Source organism: Rhamphochromis longiceps, linkage group LG7, assembly GCF_057381845.1.
Source record: "Rhamphochromis longiceps isolate RC_006_pf linkage group LG7, R_longiceps_female_GT1.1, whole genome shotgun sequence".
In the NCBI taxonomy this organism is placed as follows: Eukaryota; Metazoa; Chordata; class Actinopteri; order Cichliformes; family Cichlidae; genus Rhamphochromis; species Rhamphochromis longiceps.
In genome coordinates, this window is record NC_140563.1 from 61647988 (window position 1) to 61668838 (window position 20851).

Below are 20851 nucleotides of genomic sequence, written 5' to 3' on the forward strand. Positions count from 1 at the left end.
AGTATTTTATTTTCCTTTTCTATACACTCCTGATGGAAGAGAAAGCCATTGAAAACCTAAAAAAAAGTGCCACTTGTGAAAAATTCATAATCAAGTCTAAACACTAATAAAATACTATACTGTGTTTTGAAAAAAAAAAGTTAAAAAAAATACAGTTACCCAAATTTTTGGTCATAACGCACAACTAAAAACTATAAAATAATACTATTAAAAATACCGGCAACCATCAGAACTACCTCTTAGCTCCCTAGTAGAGACACCTATAGTATCAATTTCAAAATCTTACCTCGTCTTGTCCTCAAGTTATCACATTCACAAAGTTTTCAGAAAACGTCCTCTGAACTCATCTAAGATTTTTAGTAGATGCACTCATGGTATCAATTTGAAGCTCCTACTTCTCCTCCTATGTCTCCTCACATTCATAAACATGGGTGCCCACGTGGCCCGCCAGCCCTGACAACAATACCCCATCAGCCTTTTATGCCTGACGGGTAATAAAAAACAAAACTTAAAAAAATCTTACTATAAATCCATCCGGGTACTCCGGCTTCCTCCCACCGTCCAAAGACATGCAGCTTGTGGGGATAGGTTAATTGGATAATCCAAATTGTTACTAGGTGTGAATGTGCGAATTAATGTGAGTGCGAATGGTTGTCTGTCCCTGTGTGTTGGCCCTGCGACAGACTGGCGACCTGTCCAGGGTGTACCCCGCCTCTCGCCCTATGACAGCTGGGATAGGCTCCAGCACCCCCCGCGACCCTGAAAAGGACAAGCGGAAGCGAATGGATGGATGGATAAATCCATCAACTATTGTTTGTAAGTGAATCCCTTTTATTATGTACTTAACACATTAACAGTACTTTTAGCAATGACACTGTCGGTGCTGATGTGGCTGGCTGGTCACAGACCCTGAGATGGCATTCAGCAGAAGGGATTTACATTTCAAATCTGTTCTTGTTATTCTGAGAATGTAGTGATGAGGAGGGAGAGAGGGCAAGTGTGTGTGTTAACACATGGTTTAAAGGTAACAATCCTATTAGCAACTTCCTTGCTGTACACTTAAGTTTACCAGCTTAAGTGTACAGATCTCATGATCCTTGGGTAAAAACTGCACTTGTATCTTTACTTAGTTTGGAAGCGCTGCAGACTTGATCTCATTTGTAAACAGTCTGTGACTGCATTAACTACACTGTAAACCCGAATGTTCAAAGTAATTAAACAGATTAAGTAGTGTATACTCAAAGTTTTTAAAAAGTTCTGTTAACTTAAATATGTCAAGTTCGTATAACATGTTCTTCTTTTTGAGTAAATGAAACTAATAATATTTGATTGAATTGAACTATTTCTATATTAAGTAAGCATCACTTAAAATCATAACTTAAGCACAACGTAACACAGTTAAGTTAGGACATATAAGAATGGTAAAGTCCTGTTATTTTTGTTGTTTCAAGTAGGATTTAATAATAAACTTAATTTATGTAGCACATGCTAAAATACAATAAAATCTCAAAGTGTTTCACCAAATAAGTAAAATCAAATTGTCTTAAATGCATTAGTGGAAGACAAAATGTATTTATTTTAATATTCATTGTTTTATCAATGTGTCCTACATATATATTTTTAATTTTTTCCGTAAGTGTTGAGCAGCTGCAGGAATCAGTTTTTATTCCGAGTTAATCTCTGATTCACCCTCCGAAGCGGAAGGCGGCGCTAATGAGCATTAATACGAAACACAGAAGAAGTGAAGGTATATGGGCGGGAACAGCACCAAAGAGGCAACACGGACGACTGGAGAAAGTTGGACCTAACGGCAGCAACTAGCATCACTGGACTTACAGTAAGTTTTCAATGTTGATATTAGTTTATTGTTAAAATACGAATATTTAGTTGTATTTTGGGTGCGTGTCGAAAAGAATAGCAGAAATGTCGGTCTGTGTTTTTTATGTGCTTTGCTGCTCTCCCCGAAGGAAACTTTGCGCTTGCAGAGCTAGCATTAAGTTGTTGTAATGAGGGTCGCAGGCTGTTTAAAAAGTTAGATACTACTTGTTCTAGAGGTGGCGCCTGGTCGCCTAGTATAAAACAAAGTATTTTAATCTCTCTAAATTTTTAAACCCCCTCTCATGACTCAGAATAGTTGGGTCCAAACAAGCCCGTTGTCCCTGCAGTTACACAACGGAGATGCCTGTCTGCAGTGAGAGTGCTTTCAAGCAGTTTTCTTGTTAGAAACGCTATATTTTAAACTATATGTTCAGGGTTAGGGTTGTGAAGGAGCTCTTGGACCTCTGGCCTGCTCTAAAAATGGAGTCTGAGGTAATATGGATCAGCTCTCTTTAAAATGAAAATTGTAATTCTTACTCATGTGGCAGCTTTTTGCTGCTTTATAAAGATGTGCGAGATTCTTCAAATTGAACTGTATTGTTCTTCTGCTGTAGTTGTATGCAGAGTTTCAGCGGATTACAAATCAGAACCTGCCCAATACATTCTACGCTGAACTTGACCGCCATCTTCCTCGACTGATGACCTTATTCAGCCAGGGCATCAAAAACTGGGAAGACAGCAGATGCCCTGGTTGAAATTCTAAGAATTCACAATGAACAGGTAATAATAGATTGTTACACATTTCATAGGTTGAACCAGTGGAACATTGGACAGGTTCAATGATTTAAATGAGCTTTTTGAATTTTGCTATTACTCCACTTTGTGTTTGCTATTTGTCTGACTGTATTAAAGATGTGAACAGGTTATTTGTGGACATATGTTCTGATTTGACTGTTGTTTTTGTTGTTGTTCAGTAAACTCACCAGTATATACAATTCTGTTTTTATCTGGAAATAGGAAATCCATGATATCCACACCAAGCGCACTACCGTTCTCCACGCCCTTCCTGTCTATCTGCGTGAGGATGTCTCTGGATTTTTCAGAACCTGCACTGTGAGTGTCCTTAAGTATCTAACAGATACTACTGTGTATATAAACAGTGCATCAAAGTACAAACATGTATTTTGATGCACTGTTTGGACTTATCTTTGTTTAGTCTACCCATAAGGTTTCCATGTATGGTCTTTTCTGTCTCCTCACTACGAATGAACTGAATTGGTGTTTTGTTGAAAGTGATGTTTAGTAAAACATTTTCCTGTGTATTTCCTTTAGCTTAGTTTCAGTCTATCTCACACCACTTGATTCTCTGGTGAATTAGCTGATTTATGTGTGCAGAACATGGATCTTCTGTTTTTCACCTCTTACAGTGAGACTCAGGTCTCCCTTGTAAAAGAGGTATTGGATCTCAGTGGGAGTTGGTAAAATGAGAAATTATATGTCGTCTGTTGTATTTCTTGGGTTAGATTGTGATTAGTATCTCTTTTTCATTAATTCAGGACGAATCTGATGAGTTGGAGCTTGATGGTGTTGAAGTGGCCCTCTTCACTGTCATCAGTGACCATGACACAACAAGTCCAGTTCACTACCAACCTGTGAAAATCTCTGTCGTCATTGTAAGTGATGCCGTGTTCAGTCTCCCCAGATTTGGTGAAGCCTTCCTGGTAATGTTTGGACTGATCTATGCACTTCACCTCAGCTACCCCAAAGGCCTGACCAACACTTTAGAATTTACTCAAAAGATTTTATTTGGTCTAGAAAGTGGTAAACTGTCACCCAGGTTACAGACCCTCAAGAATGACTTGGTTATGTAGGAACTCATCTGAAAGAAGGATGCAGGGTGAAGCATTATAAAAGGCTAGTTCAAAGTTCTCTCCTTTCATCTAAATAATGCCTCAAAACATTATTGCATTACTCTACAGGTGTTCAGCCAATAGGTCCAAACTATACAATGTTTGTTCTCATTAACATAATGCAAAGCAACACTAATGTTTTGTATGTTTTAATGTTTTTCGTAATACTATTTCCAAAACATTGTGGGCTGCGCAAGATGACCTAAATTTCACTGTTTGATACTAGTTAATGTAAAACAAATAGCATTGTAATTCACTCAAATTGCTGCCTTGTTGTCTTATTCAGATATTAGCCAGAGAGCCAAAAGCACATTTTGATATTATTAATTATTATTTGGCATTATTTTTCATTACTCTGACAGTTTTCCTGACTAAACAATTTTTGGTCTACTTATTTTAATTTATAAATGTTTTTGTTAATTATTTTTAATTAATTTAATTTTTTTTTTTTAATGTATTTAATTTCAACATAGTGCTAAAAGGGAGCAGGCAAGATACTGTTCAATGGCAGATGTTTATGACTTTTGCATATTAAGTTACCGATACTCAGTGTAATTGAGGCAATCAATTGCCTCAAAAATTTTAAGTTTTGGGTCACATGTTTTTAAGTATCAAGTAGTCAACATATTTGACTAACGTGTACTTAAAATAATGACAACACAAACTAATAAACATTTGAGTTTTGTTAACATAAAAATGTTGTGGTTGTGTACTTATTTTTTATAAGTTCTGTGAACTTATTTCTTTGAATTTGTAAACTTGAAACTTTAAGTCATATTAACTGCAAATATTTGAGTTGACCGTTCTCAAAAGATACAAGTACCATGTAATCCAAACTTTTATGTTCTGGAAAAATTTGACTTTTGAGTTGATCAACTCAAAAAAATTGAGGCAATCGATTGCCTCAATTTTTTTGAGTTCTGGTAACTTATTCAGGTTTACAGTGTAGTAGCAACTAGTCCAATAACTTGGCATAACTACTACTATAACTTGACCATTAGTGAAGCCTTTTTTGTATGGTGCACTCCATTACTCTGGTTCTAAAGTCTGTACATAATAACAATTCAATTCAATTTTATTTATATAGCGCCAAATCACAACAAAAGTCGCCTCAAGGCGCTTCATAACAACAAACCAGTGTTTGCTCTGACTGAATACATTTTCTCTGGATAGGTTGTGATGAAACACTGCAAATGGTAAAGTAACAAGTGACACATCAAGAAGGTTTTAAGTAACAATTATTTTCATTACGTGGCACTTTGTTGGATCTCCAAGGTCACTGGGGCTTTTTCATGTTTTGTGGTGTGACATGTTTACATGTAGACCCTTTCAAATTTTATTACCACTGACACATTAAAAGCTTTGCATTGTAACAGTGGTTATTTTATTCACTTGTCAAAGGTTGTATTAACTGCATGATAGGCTTTGTGTAGATAAAGTATTGTAGCATGTACAGAACTAAAGATTAAAAGAACTACTCACAGCTTTCATTTGAAGTAAATCATTTTAAAATACAAAGTCTGCTAGTCTGTTGCACCACATGACAGATGAAAAATGTGCCTCAAATGCAAAAATGCAATTACCAAGTACCGTGTTTTCATAGTATATGGACTTATCCCAATTCTAGGGATACATTTACTGTGCTTGCATATAAAAAATCTTTAAATATTAAATATAACTAAATATTTATAAGTCTGCTATGTACATCGGTTGTTTAGGTCTTGTTTTTTTGTGTAGCTATTTTGCTGATTGATACAGTTCTGTAAGCTTTTTTTAAACTGCACAGCCAATGATAGCACTTTAAACTTCTGCAAGCTTTCAAAGAATCTGAGGCAACAGATAGAAAGGAAAACCTTTTTACTGGTTACTCAGCTACAAACACTGCAATACTGTTAGACTCAAAAGTCAGTGAAATTCAACATCACTGTTACTAAATGATACAAAAAATTAAAAGTTTAATTAAGACATCCAAAGTGAACTACATGTTTTTATACTTTTTGTGTGCCTTTGAAGAAATACAATATAAAATTACACATGTCAAACATTTTTAACATATGGTTTCTATTAGTGTCCAATGACCCTCCAAACGACCTCAGACTCTACTGTGCCCAGTTACTGGTATTCACTGGTGTGTGGCCAAGGATACTGTCCAGTAAACTTCTTTTAGTTCTTTTTGATATTTGTTATTGTGTGTGTACACTTCATGCAGTTGAGAGCTAACTAATGCCATTTTTTTTTTTTTTTTTTTTTTTGCCCTGGGCTTTATTTTGCCTTGTTTGGTTCCATTTTTACCCCAATCAGTTCTTCATTCTGCTAATGTAAAAGTATTTCTATAATGTTATATGTTATAAGTAATGTGTTACTGTGTACGAGGTTGTGATGGGATGAGGTTGTGGCTCAGCTGCAGCGGGAAAGGTGGAGTGAAGGTTTCATAGGGCTGTGCCAGGGAGATGCTGGCTGGCACAGCTGGTGAATATTTTCTAATTCTGCCTCTCTTATTTATGCAGTACTGTGTGTGGGGACCAAGGAAGAGCAGAATGGTGAACAGCTGGCAACACTGCTGGAGTTACACTGGGTAACGTCTGAAAAGTCCCATTGTACAGTGAGAAAAGTATTAAAAGAGTGAGTGGGTGTTGGGACACTCCTGTGGCCCGAATGTGCAAGTTTTGTATTTTTAATACTATTGTTTTACCAATTACTGTAAATTACCCCACAAAGGGGTTTCTAAGAACTTTTAGAATTCCTAGTTTCTACATTAACAAGCAGAGACTTCTTCAAAGATGTTTAAAATTATGAAAGACTTCATACATGTCTTTTAAAACAAGGAAAAAAATGGGAATTTAACAATCATGCCCAATGCACAGGAGCCACATGGTGTGCGGTAACTCACACATTCATTATTAAAAACACCAATTTAAAACAAAAACAAAAAAAGCTTAAAAATTGTATCCTAAAAGAATATATAAGATGCAAGCGGGGGGTTTAGATTTATCTCGTAATATAGGAAAAAAGTTAATAAAAAAGTGGTGTCGGCAGGGTGTGGCTGAGGTTTTATGTTTCTCTGTAGTAGTGTAGTGTTCAGATACCAATGCCACTGTTAGCTTTAGGTTTTAATGCTCTGAGTGACTATCTCCGGACACCTCTGTTTAACAGTTAATTGGTTACACAATAAGAGGCCAGCCTGTAACTTTTTCATCTCTCACCACAGATTGAAAGGCTACATCCCAGCTTATACTTAAGCCCTATGTGTTCTTAGAAGACAAAGTCTTGTTGTGCTCCAATGGGAACAGTGTTTGCTGCTAAAAAAAGAACAGCGTTAAGAGTTTTTTTTTTTCTTTCTGCTTTTTTCCCTGATTGAAATCTATTATTATACATATTTTTATGTTGGAAATGTGAATGAAAATTTCTGTTCACTGCTATCAATTGTTATTACTATAATTATCCATATTATTATTAGTAGTAGTAGCAGTATATTCAGGTTATTCAAGTTTAAAACTACCAGTCCTGTAGACACTTCCACATAAGAAGTTGGGCAAAATAAATAAATAAATACCAAAATAAGACAGAATAATATAAATTTTCATCTTAAGATTTTAACCTGACCCGGAATGGCTTTATGCCAACATTGCATTAAGTCAAAACTTAGTAAGTTGCACCTGTAAGTAGGGTTGTCATGATACTGAAATTTCAAACATAATACTGACACCAAGGAAAATACCCGTTACTCAATGCCATTTTTGATGCCACAGGGAAAAGAAATTACAAACAATAAAGAGGCATTAAAAAAGAAAAGAAAAACACCAGAGCAATACAAAAAATAATATAAATTTATATCATATAATTAAAAACTAATAGGACAAATATTTTAAGTTTCTCGTAGGTAGCAAAGAAAATAAAAAAAACTCACACCAGGCAGTGTTTGGTTTCTTTGTAACAACAATGATTTAAGACGTCTGAGGTAGAGCAGTGCTTTAGTGATTTGGCTCCATGTTTTCACTGCTGATCAAACAGAGTCTGTAGTGCACGTTTCCACTGTTTCTGTCTAGCTGCTGCTAAACTTTTCTTACTTTAACAGAAAGCTAATTTGTCTATTAGACAACTGATTATAGTTGTCTGAATGATGGCACTGTTGGTACTTTTACAAATGACTATTAATTCAATACAATTTTTTTGTATCAGAGTATCAATTTTTTTTGACAAATCTAGTTGCAGGACACTTTTTTTTTTAAACTATACTATAAAAAAAGCAATAGAGCTGTCAAATTTTCAGATTCAGCTCTACAATATGAAACATTTGAAAAGCTTATTTTAGACTCCAGACAATCAGTTACAGACATTTCCTTCCATTTTCTCAGTTTCATATACTGAACATATAAAAAGGTAATCATAAAAGCACATTAATCAATAATCCTTAACTGCAGTCATGTTCAAATAAAACTGAATAAAAAACCTCCACAAACTCACGTGTTTCTTTGTAAACTACTGGTGCAACTTTCTTACACAACCAACCAGCTTCAACTATTACATACCAAAGCCACATGATATCTGACAGAGAATCTCCTGTTTCAATCTTCACTTCCTTTTCTGAGCAGGTAAAACTGTCTGTCATCTACTCTATCCTTCGCAGCGCTCCGACTGCGGTCGTCTCTTAGCAACGCCACCGGGCAAATCAATGAAGGGGAAAAGAGAGAGCCATAGAGATGAATGAGGGGTTGAGAGGACAGAAGGGGAGGTGGAGAAATGTGGACAAGGGCAAAAGGGGGTGTCAAGTGCATAAAGAAACGGAGAAGAGGAGGTGGAGTGGACATGTAGGGAAGGAGGAGATGTAGGTGGACTGGAGGAAAATAAAGGGAAGGGAAAGAGAAAGGGAAGATAGGATGAAGATAGAGGAAAAGATGCTTGAATGTCAAGCTGTACTGAAAGTCACTCTATTAAATGTCATTGTGTATCATAAAGTAGAGCAAATGTTGAACAATACTAACATGCGTTGCCTACACCCTGAGTGTATTTCTTGGAAAATTCAGAGTGCAGTTATTAAAAAAAAAAAAAAAAGGTTGCCTGCCCTGGGTATTTCCTGAATATGATCTTCATGATATAATGTAGCATGTCTGACTGCAACTTTTCTCCTGGTATTGTAATAAAGTTCAACTCAAAGGAAATCAAAGCTTGAGTCAGCCAAAGTGTACGCCTATTGTTTTACTCAACTGATTCCCATCAGGCCGGTAAAAACAAACAAACAAACAAACAAACAAACAAAAAACCAACAACAAAAGATGAAACACTGTCAGGCAGGTCAGCAGCTACAATGAATCTCCTGCCGGGCACAGAGAAATGCAAATAGCCGATGGCCTCCGACATCAGCATCTGACACTCGATGGGAATGATGCCACAGCAAAATGAATGTTTAATCAATCTGTGATCATGTAGCTGAATGCAAATGTTGTTTTCCGAGGCTCACCTTGTTGTGCCAGTTGTTTATCTTGGTGAAATCAACAATCGGTCCTTTTCAGGCTTTCTCGCTGCTCCTGCTTTCCGTTATTTCTTGTCGCTCGTAGCATGCAGTCACGTTGTCTGAATCTAAATGTGTCCCTCACACACTCTCTGGCTAAAAGCCAAAACAAGCAACTGAATTAGACAGAGAAGGCTGAAACAAAGAAAAAAAAGAAAGAAAAAGAAAAAAAAGATTAGCGGTTTATGCTTAGCTTTGCAGAAGCAACCAGATGTTGACACAGTCTTTGGTTTGGGTGGCTAATACCTGCTAACCAGCTCGCTGAATAAAAATGAGTGATGGCACAGTGTCCAATACGAAGAAGAGACGGCGGACCACTCTCCAGGACGGCCCTCAACGACGGAGGCAGGAGGAGCAGGAGGCGGTGTCGGGTTCTGTCTTCCTGGGAGGGACGGTCCCGTAGACCCCGGCGGCAACCGCTGTTACGCTAACCAGCATAAATCTACAACTTCCTGTTCCAGCTTTTCACAATTAAACACTGCGTTGGATTTTAAGGGATTATTTGGGGGATTAGCGCACATTACGGGGACTAGCTGACTTTAAGTAAAACATACATGAAAACAAATTAAAATAAAAGGTATGGAAACGTTTCTTTTAGGTTTAAGACTAGATAAAGGGTTTAGTGAGTTCCCAGGGAAGCAAAATATTTAAAAGCTGTATTATTTTTCATGAACTTCACTTTATTTATTTATTTTTTGTTTTGTTTTGCTTTTTATGCATTTTATTTTGACTCATAAATTAAGATCAAAAACATGAAAGCTTGCTTCCGCCATTGATAAAAACCTTTTTAAAAATACATTATTTATTTGTGTCTATAACTCAAAATTTCATGTTATTATCTCAAAAGTTGGGCTTTTCTCCATTTCATTTTAAGTTAGTTAGACAAAACTTTGGATGGGTGGTTAAGAAAAGAAGAAGCTGTTTTTATTTGATTTGATTTTTTCAGAAACAAGTTTGCAAAATAATTGCATGTTTATGTCCTCATGTTCTTTTTCTCTTACTATCTCATATACCATTTCTTACTTTATTTGTATTGAATTTACTAATTTTACCATTAGGACCACCCCACCTACTAATCCCACTTTTCCCCTTGAAGAGAGATTCCCGTTTTCTACGCACAAGGGATATGAAGCACATCTTATCAAGGGCTAAATATAGCTCGATTGCATCTCAAGTGTTCCAGACAAGTAAATAAAAACAGCTCTGTGTCACGTGAACCATAAGATTTTTTTAAAATGCTGTTCCTAAGTGAAAAACAATGTTGCCACACAACAGAAAGTATTGTTTCTACAAAATGGAAGAACAGCCCAAATAGTCTTTCTAAAAAGACTTTGAACTTAAATCAGCAAACCTGGGTTTGCAGCATAGATTTATTAATTACTTCACTGTAGTTGTCACATGCTGAGCCATCCAATGAGACAAATTAGACCTTTTGTGGGTCGCGTCTGTCCCCTGGGCCCTTTGTTTGACACCCCTGTTACCCTACCTCCCATAAATCACGTTGTTCTATAAGTAGCTTATATACGCTGCGCTTTCCATGTCCAGTGAAGTTTTCATAACTGACCCCTTATTTCTTGTAGGTCCCTCCTGAGAACTGTCAACAACAACAAAAAACGTTAGTACCCAGGGATGAAAATGTTGTGTATCAAAAAGAAACCTAACGGGCAGATGATATAGGTAGATATTGCCTCTGTTTTTATAGGTAGTAGCAGCATAGGATTTCATTGTAACATTGAAATGTTTACTTTAAAGTTTGTAGCTCAATCAAATGTAAGATGTCATTCTCACAAAAAAACAATAATATGCTTTACTATTTTTTCCAATTTTTTTCTAAAATAGCACATTTGGAAATTTGTGCATGGTGGTCTGATATATTTGTTAAGCAATATATAACAAAAATGCGATTGTTTGGTGTTCTTGCATTCCCAATAACACACACACACACACACACACACACACACACACACACACACACACACACACACCTATATATCTATCTATCACAATCACACCACCACCAGGTTGAGTCCAGCACTTCTACAATAAAAGACTGCATTTTTTTCAACCCCTATAATGTCATGCCTGAACAGTGGTGGCTTTAAGTGATGTATCAACTCAAACATGCATCCACAGTCTATGTTATATAAGTACGATCATCGGTGGTGACGGTTGCCGCCGCTTTGGAAGCAGAAACAGTTGACTTGAAATCCTTTAGTGTCTCCTTGTGGCGGGACTCTTATACTGCACTGTAAAATGTAGAGCAATGTCAAGTGTATGCTAGAAAGTGATACATTAACATTTCTGGGGTCACCATGAAGAGCTCACTTCCTTTCTTGCTCAGTGTGTAAAATGTGGTACTTAATGGATTGAAAAGAAAAAAGATGACACCCTTGTAGTTCACACAAGTGGCGATGAGTTATAATTTGTAAGGTTTGAGCCATCATAAATTTTAAAACAGGAAAGTATACTATTTATATACACACACACACACACACACACACACACACACACACACACACACACACACACACACACCATATATTAAGTCAAAGCTAATATAGCTGCTCATATATATAGGTAATTTGAAGAACTACCTACACCAATGAGTAGACTTCCCAGAATGGAAACAGCACTCTTTGTGAGGTTGGAGAAAACACTCAAGTTGTTAAGAACTCTGACTGAGAAGAATCCGCCTGTGTACAGCAGCAGGCTGCCTTCCTAGAATTTGGATATCCCCCGTGCGCTCGTCTCTGCATTATGTGCATTACCTCTCTTGGAAAATTAAAACCGCAGCAGCTTTTTATAGTTTTCTTCATTCACTAGTCTACTCTGAAGAAGATTATTCAAAACATGCAACACAGTCACCAATCCCAGCAAATCCACCCCTAAGTCAGACTGTACAATACAGAAAATAAAAGAGCTACAGCTCAGACTCTACAGGCTTCAGTTAGCATGTTAAATGTGAAAGTTCAGTTAGAAAAAGACTGAACAAAAACGGCCTGAGTTTAGCAATTAACCAAAGTGACAAACATTGCTCTAAATAATACTCCCCTAATCCAAGTAGTCACCCAAACCTGGACGTGGATTTAGAGGCCTGAGGGCCATCTCACACATTTATTCAGAAAAAAACAAGTTTCAATTAAAATTAAACAAATCAAAATCTTGTGGACGTATGCCTTTTACATGTTGGTAAAATGTTTAGGATGAGATGGAGATATAACACTCATGCACCCTGAAAATTATGAAGGTCTAAACATGTATCAAAGGGACTCACTGAACATCAGTGGATTTCTATGGGGCAAACGTACTTAAACTAGCCACTGTGACCATTGAGGCAGAGCAGAATGAATGATACTGACGGGAACTATGAGAGTTTGTAGTTAAATTCCTGCTCTTACAGGATCAGGGAGTGTCTGTTTAAAGATTATTAACATACACTGTAAAATGTAATTAGTTCCCAGAACTCAAAAAAATTGAGGAAACTCATTGCCTCAAAAAAATTGAGTAAAGCTCATCTTAAAATGACTAAATTAGGACAACTTATTTATTTTGAGTACTCTGTACAAGCTCATTTGTTCCCAGAACTCAAAAAAACTGGATCAAGTTTACGTAAGATGACCAAGTTAGGGCAACTTACTCATTTTGAGTACACCGTACAGCCTTGTTAGTTCCCAGAACTCGTTGCCTCAAAAAAACTAAGTAAAGCTTACTTAAGATGACTAATATTGCAAGTCTGCAGTATTAAGAATAACTTGATATTTCTGACTGTACAGTGCTAATTGTTTACTTACTGACAAACATTTCAAGTTCAACTAAATGAAAAAACAATTTGTGGTAACCTGAATAAGATTAAAAATAATTAACAACACTTTTTGTAAGGATGTTAAAATCAGACCAACTTTTATTTTCAAACACAACAAAGTATAACAGCCAACATACTGGACACTGTTCTGCTGAACAACAAACAATTATATTGCCATCACTGTTATAATCTTACAATGAAACAAAGTCGCAGATGTAGTTATTCTAAAAATAAGTTTAGGCCTACCACAACTTTGTTTTGTACTTACATTACTTATATAATCAAAATAAAAATATTTGTTGTGCAAAATGATTTGGGCACAAAACAAATTTTGCTGTTCGAAAATTTGCAGACTTCACTATATTCAGTGTAGACCCTCTAAACTAAGTTTGGGGGATGTGATCTTTCAAGAAATGCAGACCAAACTGTTGTTGTTTGTTTACTTACACAGCATGTCTTGTAGAATTAACTGGAGTCACCAGCAACAGCCTAGTGCAGTCATATCTCAAGTCTAATAACAGAAGACAGGAAAAGATCAGTAAAGAAACAACTTCCCCAAACCAAAAAACAAATAAAACAATAAGTAAAACAGGCTGATCTAAAGTTCAGCCTGATTAATATAAATGTCACTGACAGTTGCTAATATATTGGAAAACCAAAATACTTACCACTGAGTTGATGTCTTTCTGTCCAACAGCAGGAGTGCTGGTCCCGAGCCTCAAAGACAGTATGAAGCAAGCAGAGGGAGAAAAAACAGAACATTTTTCAGAAACCGATTTGATCCTTAATGGCTGTGCAATCATTGTAACATAGAGTTTGCTTATGTTGTTAAATAAAGGCTAGATTTGACATTAATAGATGCCACAGATGTTCAAGGTGCCACAAAGCATGAAAAAATGGACATCTCGGAAAACGTCGGGGCATTTTTGCAAATATGTGATGTCTTGATAAATCGAGCAGATATTTGAACTTTCGACAGCTACATTCTCGCCTGAAAATATCTTAAAAGTTGATTTTGTGACCCAGAAAAAGTACTAAGTTTTTTAGCCGCGCTCCTCCGCGCTTACAAGTACGCACAGGCTCCGACAACCGTGGCCGACATATGCGATCCTCCTTTCCCCTAGATTACCCTTTCTGGGTCACAAAATAACCTTTTAAGATATTTTCAGCGGAGAATGTAGCTGTGTAATGCTCAAATATCTACTTAATTTATCAAAATATCACATATTTGCAAAAGTGCTTCCACGTTTTCGGAGAGCTCTGTTACCCACCAGCGCGATAGCTGACCGGGAGGTCAAGGCTTGATAAGAGTCCGCAAGCACAGCTAACTCTTGGCTTATTGTTTTCACACCCCCGAAGAATTTTGTCTGGGCTCTTATCTCACTTTTTTATTTCAAACAATCAACAGAAAATTTCACAGACATATTTTTATATAAGGTTTTTAAGGCTGTGGTGTTAATTTTTAAGTAACATGAGCCTAGCCGCAGCAGCAACGCTAGGCTAACACTAACTAGCTAGCACGATTATAAACCTGGTTCTAAACTAAGAGAAGCCACAAAATCAGTTTGAATAAGAGTAAACATTTACTCACCAAGTCAGTGTATCAGGTAAAGATCCACAGCAATGACAACAATAATCCCTTGAGCTGACGCTTTTCTAGGTTTGCTCAACATATTCCATAAAAAATGCTGGCACCATGAACATGCGGACTGATCCGTGCTAGGGAGGAGGACGGTAGTGAAGTGGCATTTTCAAAACACATCTTTCATCCTTCCACACTGAGAAGAAAAACTTCCATCTTACTTAGTTTTTCTAAGTTAAGACAACTCAAATAAATTGAGTTTATCAGCATTTCTGTAGCGGACAGAACCACCTGCTTTAATTTACCATGATGCTCTGTGTTATGTTGTCATGGCAATATGAAGTCAAATAAATACAAATTCATAAAATGCACATTTGAAGGAGGACAAGAAGACAGGCAACTGGAAGAGCTTTTGAAGCAGGAAAACTTTTCTGGATTACTCTTAATTTAACTGGAAATTTTGCGAATACAAGTCAAGGAGGAAACAAGGAGGCAGGTTGGATTATATTTGAGGACAGGACGCACGAAGGAGAAGCATGAGGAGAGAGAAAACAGCAGAGCGATGGTGCAGAGCTAATCGTGGGTCAAGTCGAAGAAGCAAGCATCAAAACTGTGAGTAAACATAACACATAAAGACTTAAAAATTACTGTGCTGATTAAGGAAACATTAAATTTGGTTAGTTTGGGGTCTGCAGCTTCAGGTTTGTGGGTTCAGTTGGTCTCAAAATTGAGGAAAGACAAAAAAATTTCTTTTGAAAGGTTGTTGGAGGATTTTTACTGTAAGAAATATCTGGGTGTGCAACTGCTTTTATTTAAAAAAAAAGTTGCATTTTATTTAGTCACATTGGAAAGGGAAAATTGGAGGATCGGGACAATAATGTGACCAGATTTACTGTTTCCTTAATCAGAACAATAATTTTGATCTGAACTAGAAATTTTGAAATGGGTTATTTTCTTTCTTCTCTACTGATCACTGTGTTAAAGGTTGAGTTACTTGTCAGTCTACATTTATGTTAAAGGTAATTTTAAAAAATGCAGTTTATTCGTAATTTTGTAGAAAAAGGCTCCGCACCTGTGAAAAAAAGAAAATGGGTATCCACACCCCCAAAATTCCTGTAGATCAGAGTAGCTAAGCCCTGGTTAACTGCAATTATATAACAGAAGATGAAAAATATTGGAATGATTGAAAGAAACAAAGATTTCTTTAGGGTTTGAAGATTTGACTTTCTTATTGAAAGAGACGAAAACTAATCCATGTGTGACACTGAGAAAAAAACTGAAAGCTTAAAAGATCTGGAGGTCTGACTACTGTTATTCAAATGTGCAAAATTGTTTTAATGACATTAGAAAGAAAAATGGGATGTTTAAAAAGGTAATATATAAAGATGATTTTTATATTACTTGAAAAAATGATGTTGTTTAGCGCTTCTGTACTTAGAAAAATGCTGGGTCACTAGTAAGCTGAGATTTAATGTGATAAACTGAGGAAAGGTAATATAATCTACACACTCGCTATTATTGTTGCAATCCATACACCAGTTAATATTTAATCAATCGTCATTCATAATTGGTGATCTATGCAAGTTTTAAGGAATAATATTTGAATTGAGGTTGAATGATGCTCTGCCTCTGTGGTCAAGTACAGACATAGGCCTTAAGCAACCATGAGCCACTGATAAGTGTGACAGATTAGGAAACATGCATACAGTTCATTAGTTAGACTCCTATGAGCCACTAATAGGAGAAAATGAGCACGCAATAAAGTGGACTTGTTAGGGAGAGATTGCCATCAGAGTTAAAACACTCCAACTCAATTTTGATGACAGAAACAGCTAAAAAATGAGCGTCTTGTTGACACTGATGACAAAATCCTGATCAGATACAGACAGACAGACACATGCATACAACACACACTACTGCTCAAAGGTTTGTGGTCAGATTCAAACTGTCGTCTTTTTAATTAATAATTTACATTTACTTTTAACATAATATTACATGAAAATGATCAGAAATGTTTTCACAGATGTGTGTTAAATGAATCATTTATGTTAAATCACCCATGATGCATTAGGAAATGTCTACACACTTATACATGGGCCCATTTTTAGTAACCATCACTGCTGTGTGGACAGATCACATGGTTATAAACCAGGTGAAAACTGACTTCAAACCTTTGAGCTGTAGTGTAGATTGCAATGATAGTGTATAGTTATCTATTACAGAAGAATATATAGAAGTCTGAGGACAGGGAAACACTGTAAAAAAGTTATGAGCTGTCTTGCTGCAGAGAAAGTGGAGTCTGTCATCCTTGAAAAGCTCCCAAGATAGGCAGCTGGCAGGTTGAATGATGCTCTGCCTCTGTGGTCAAGTACAGACATAGGCCTTAAGCAACCATGAGCCACTGATAAGTGTGAGAAATTAGTGCACTTAATGCAGCGGTCCCCAACCCCCGGGCCTCGGACCGGTGCCGGTCCGTGAGTCGTTTGGTGCCGGGCCGCGAGAGTTGAGGCTCAGGTGTGAAATGTATGGTTTTCAGGGTTTTTATCGGTTTTCAGCGTTATTTTGTTATCGTTTTTATCGTTAACTCGGTGTCCCTGGGTCTTTTCAAGTGTGTTATGAATAAATCTTCTTTTTTTCCGGTACCGGTACTAGTTTTATTTTGTTGTATTTATCCGCGACACCTTAAAGGCCGGTCCGTGAAAATATTGTCGGGCATAAACCGGTCCGTGGCACAAAAAAGGTTGAGGACCACTGACTTAATGCATGATTCCTATTTATATACGTATGAGCCACTAATAGGAGAAAATGAGCACGCAATAAAGTGGACTTGTTAGGGAGAGATTGCCATCAGAGTTAAAACACTCCAACTCAATTTTGATGATAGAAACAGCTAAAAAATGAGCGTTTTGTTGAAACTGATGACAAAATCCTGATCAGATACAGACAGACACATGCATACAACACACACTACTGCTCAAAAGTTTGTGGTCAGTTTCAAACAGTTGTCTTTTAATTAATAATTTACATTTACTTTTAACATAATATTACATGAAAATTATCAGAAATGTTTTCACAGATGTGTGTTTAATGAATCATTTATGTTAAATCACCCATGATGCATTAGGAAATGTCTACACACTTATACATGGGCCCATTTTTAGTAACCATCACTGCTGTGTGGACAGATCACATGGTTATAAACAGGTGAAAATTGACTTCAAACTTTTGAGCTGTAGTGTAGATTGCAATGATAGTGTATAGTTATCTATTACAGAAGAATATATAGAAGTCTGAGGACAGGGAGACACTGTAAAAAAGTTATGAGCTGTCTTGCTGCAGAGAAAGTGGAGTCTGTCATCCTTGAAAAGCTCCCAAGATAGGCAGCTGGCAGGTTGAATGATGCTCTGCCTCTGTGGTCAAGTACAGACATAGGCCTTAAGCAACCATGAGCCACTGATAAGTGTGAGAAATTAGTGCACTTAATGCGGCGGTCCCCAACCCCCGGGCCTCGGACCGGTGCCGGTCCGTGAGTCGTTTGGTACCGGGCCGCGAGAGTTGAGGCTCAGGTGTGAAATGTATGGTTTTCAGGGTTTTTATCGGTTTTCAGCGTTATTTTGTTATCGTTTTTATCGTTAACTCGGTGTCCCTGGGTCTTTTCAAGTGTGTTATGAATAAATCTTCTTTTTTTCGGTACCGGTACTAGTTTTATTTTGTTGTATTTATCCGCGACACCTTAAAGGCCGGTCCGTGAAAATATTGTTGGGCATAAACCGGTCCGTGGCGCAAAAAAGGTTGAGGACCACTGACTTAATGCATGTTTCCTAATTATATACGTATGAGCCACTAATAGGAGAAAATGAGCACGCAATAAAGTGGACTTGTTAGGGAGAGATTGCCATCAGAGTTAAAACACTCCAACTCAATTTTTGATGACAGAAACAGCTAAAAAATGAGCGTCTTGTTGAAACTGATGACAAAATCCTGATCAGATACAGACAGACACATGCATACAACACACACTACTGCTCAAAAGTTTGTGGTCAGTTTCAAACAGTTGTCTTTTAATTAATAATTTACATTTACTTTTAACATAATATTACATGAAAATGATCATAAATGTTTTCACAGATGTGTGTTTAATGAATCATTTATGTTAAATCACCCATGATGCATTAGGAAATGTCTACACACTTATACATGGGCCCATTTTTAGTAACCATCACTGCTGTGTGGACAGATCACATGGTTATAAACAGGTGAAAATTGACATCAAACTTTTGAGCTGTAGTGTAGATTGCAATGATAGTGTATAGTTATCTATTACAGAAGAATATATAGAAGTCTGAGGACAGGGAGACACTGTAAAAAAGTTATGAGCTGTCTTGCTGCAGAGAAAGTGGAGTCTGTCATCCTTGAAAAGCTCCCAAGATAGGCAGCTGGCAGGTTGAATGATGCTCTGCCTCTGTGGTCAAGTACAGACATAGGCCTTAAGCAACCATGAGCCACTGATAAGTGTGAGAAATTAGTGCACTTAATGCAGCGGTCCCCAACCCCCGGGCCTCGGACCGGTGCCGGTCCGTGAGTCGTTTGGTACCGGGCCGCGAGAGTTGAGGCTCAGGTGTGAAATGTATGGTTTTCAGGGTTTTTATCGGTTTTCAGCGTTATTTTGTTATCGTTTTTATCGTTAACTCGGTGTCCCTGGGTCTTTTCAAGTGTGTTATGAATAAATCTTCTTTTTTTCGGTACCGGTACTAGTTTTGTTTTGTTGTATTTATCCGCGACACCTTAAAGGCCGGTATGTGAAAATATTGTCGGGCATAAACCGGTCCGTTGCGCAAAAAAGGTTGAGGACCGCTGACTTAATGCATGTTTCCTAATTATGTACGTATGAGCCACTAATAGGAGAAAATGAGCACGCAATAAAGTGGACTTGTTAGGGAGAGATTGCCATCAGAGTTAAAACACTCCAACTCAATTTTGATGACAGAAACAGCTAAAAAATGAGCGTCTTGTTGAAACTGATGACAAAATCCTGATCAGATACAGACAGACACATGCATACAACACACACTACTGCTCAAAAGTTTGTGGTCAGTTTCAAACAGTTGTCTTTTAATTAATAATTTACATTTACTTTTAACATAATATTACATGAAAATAATCATAAATGTTTTCACAGATGTTTGTTTAATTAATCATTGAAGTTAAATCACCCATGATGCATTAGGAAATGTCAACACACTTATACATGGGCCCATTTTTAGTAACCATCACTCCTGTGTGGACAGATCACATGGTTATAAACCAGCTGAAAATTGACTTCAAACGTTTGAGCTGTAGTGTAGATTGCAATGATAGTGTATAGTTATCTATTACAGAAGAATATATAGAAGTCTGAGGACAGGGAGACACTGTAAAAAAGTTATGAGCTGTCTTGCTGCAGAGAAAGTGGAGTCTGTCATCCTTGAAAAGCTCCCAAGATAGGCAGCTGGCAGGTTGAATGATGCTCTGCCTCTGTGGTCAAGTACAGACATAGGCCTTAAGCAACCATGAGCCACTGATAAGTGTGAGAAATTAGTGCACTTAATGCAGCGGTCCCCAACCCCCGGGCCTCGGACCGGTAACGGTCCGTGAGTCGTTTAGCACCGGGCCGCGAGAGTTGAGGCTCAGGTGTGAAATGTATGGTTTTCAGGGTTTTTATCGGTTTTCAGCGTTATTTTGTTATCGTTTTTATCGTTAACTCGGTGTCCCTGGGTCTTTTCAAGTGTGTTATGAATAAATCTTCTTTTTTTCGGTACCGGTACTAGTTTTATTTTGTTGTATTTATCCGCGACACCTTAAAGGCCGGTCTGTGAAAATATTGTCGGGCATAAACCGGTCCGTGGCGCAAAAAAGGTTGAGGACCGCTGACTAGGGATGGGTACCAGTGTCCGGTGCCATGATGGCACCGGTTCTGACATAAACGGTAGTAACCAGACCGAAAAGCAGCGCACATTTCGGTGCTTTTTTTTTCCTGAGCTGTGATACACTTTAGATTCTAGCCAATCATTTTAAGTTTCTGAGGATAGTAGGCGGGGCCATGTACGTACGTTCTTTTAAAGCAGAGCTACAGATTAAAAATGCCCAAGGCGAAGGGTTAACACCTCAAATCCGATCAAACACCTGGCGACGCATAGCGTTTTTTTAAAAGCAGAGAAATGCGCCGTATTTGATGGCAGCAGCAACTGTTC

At 37.3% G+C, this 20851-nt stretch overlaps 1 long non-coding RNA gene across 2 annotated transcripts; it reads left to right on the forward strand.

Annotated features, from left to right (window-relative positions):
• Positions 1–1707: 1707 nt before the first annotated feature.
• On the forward strand, positions 1708–4425 carry LOC146666585 (uncharacterized). 2 transcript variants are annotated; one of them, XR_014912444.1, is made up of 5 exons: positions 1759–1837; positions 2253–2310; positions 2433–2598; positions 2836–2931; positions 3375–4425. It is a non-coding gene; the product is annotated as an uncharacterized LOC146666585 (long non-coding RNA). The 2 variants fall into 2 exon arrangements; XR_014912443.1 differs by lacking the exon at positions 2253–2310 and having other exon boundaries at positions 1708–1837.
• Positions 4426–20851: the final 16426 nt, after the last annotated feature.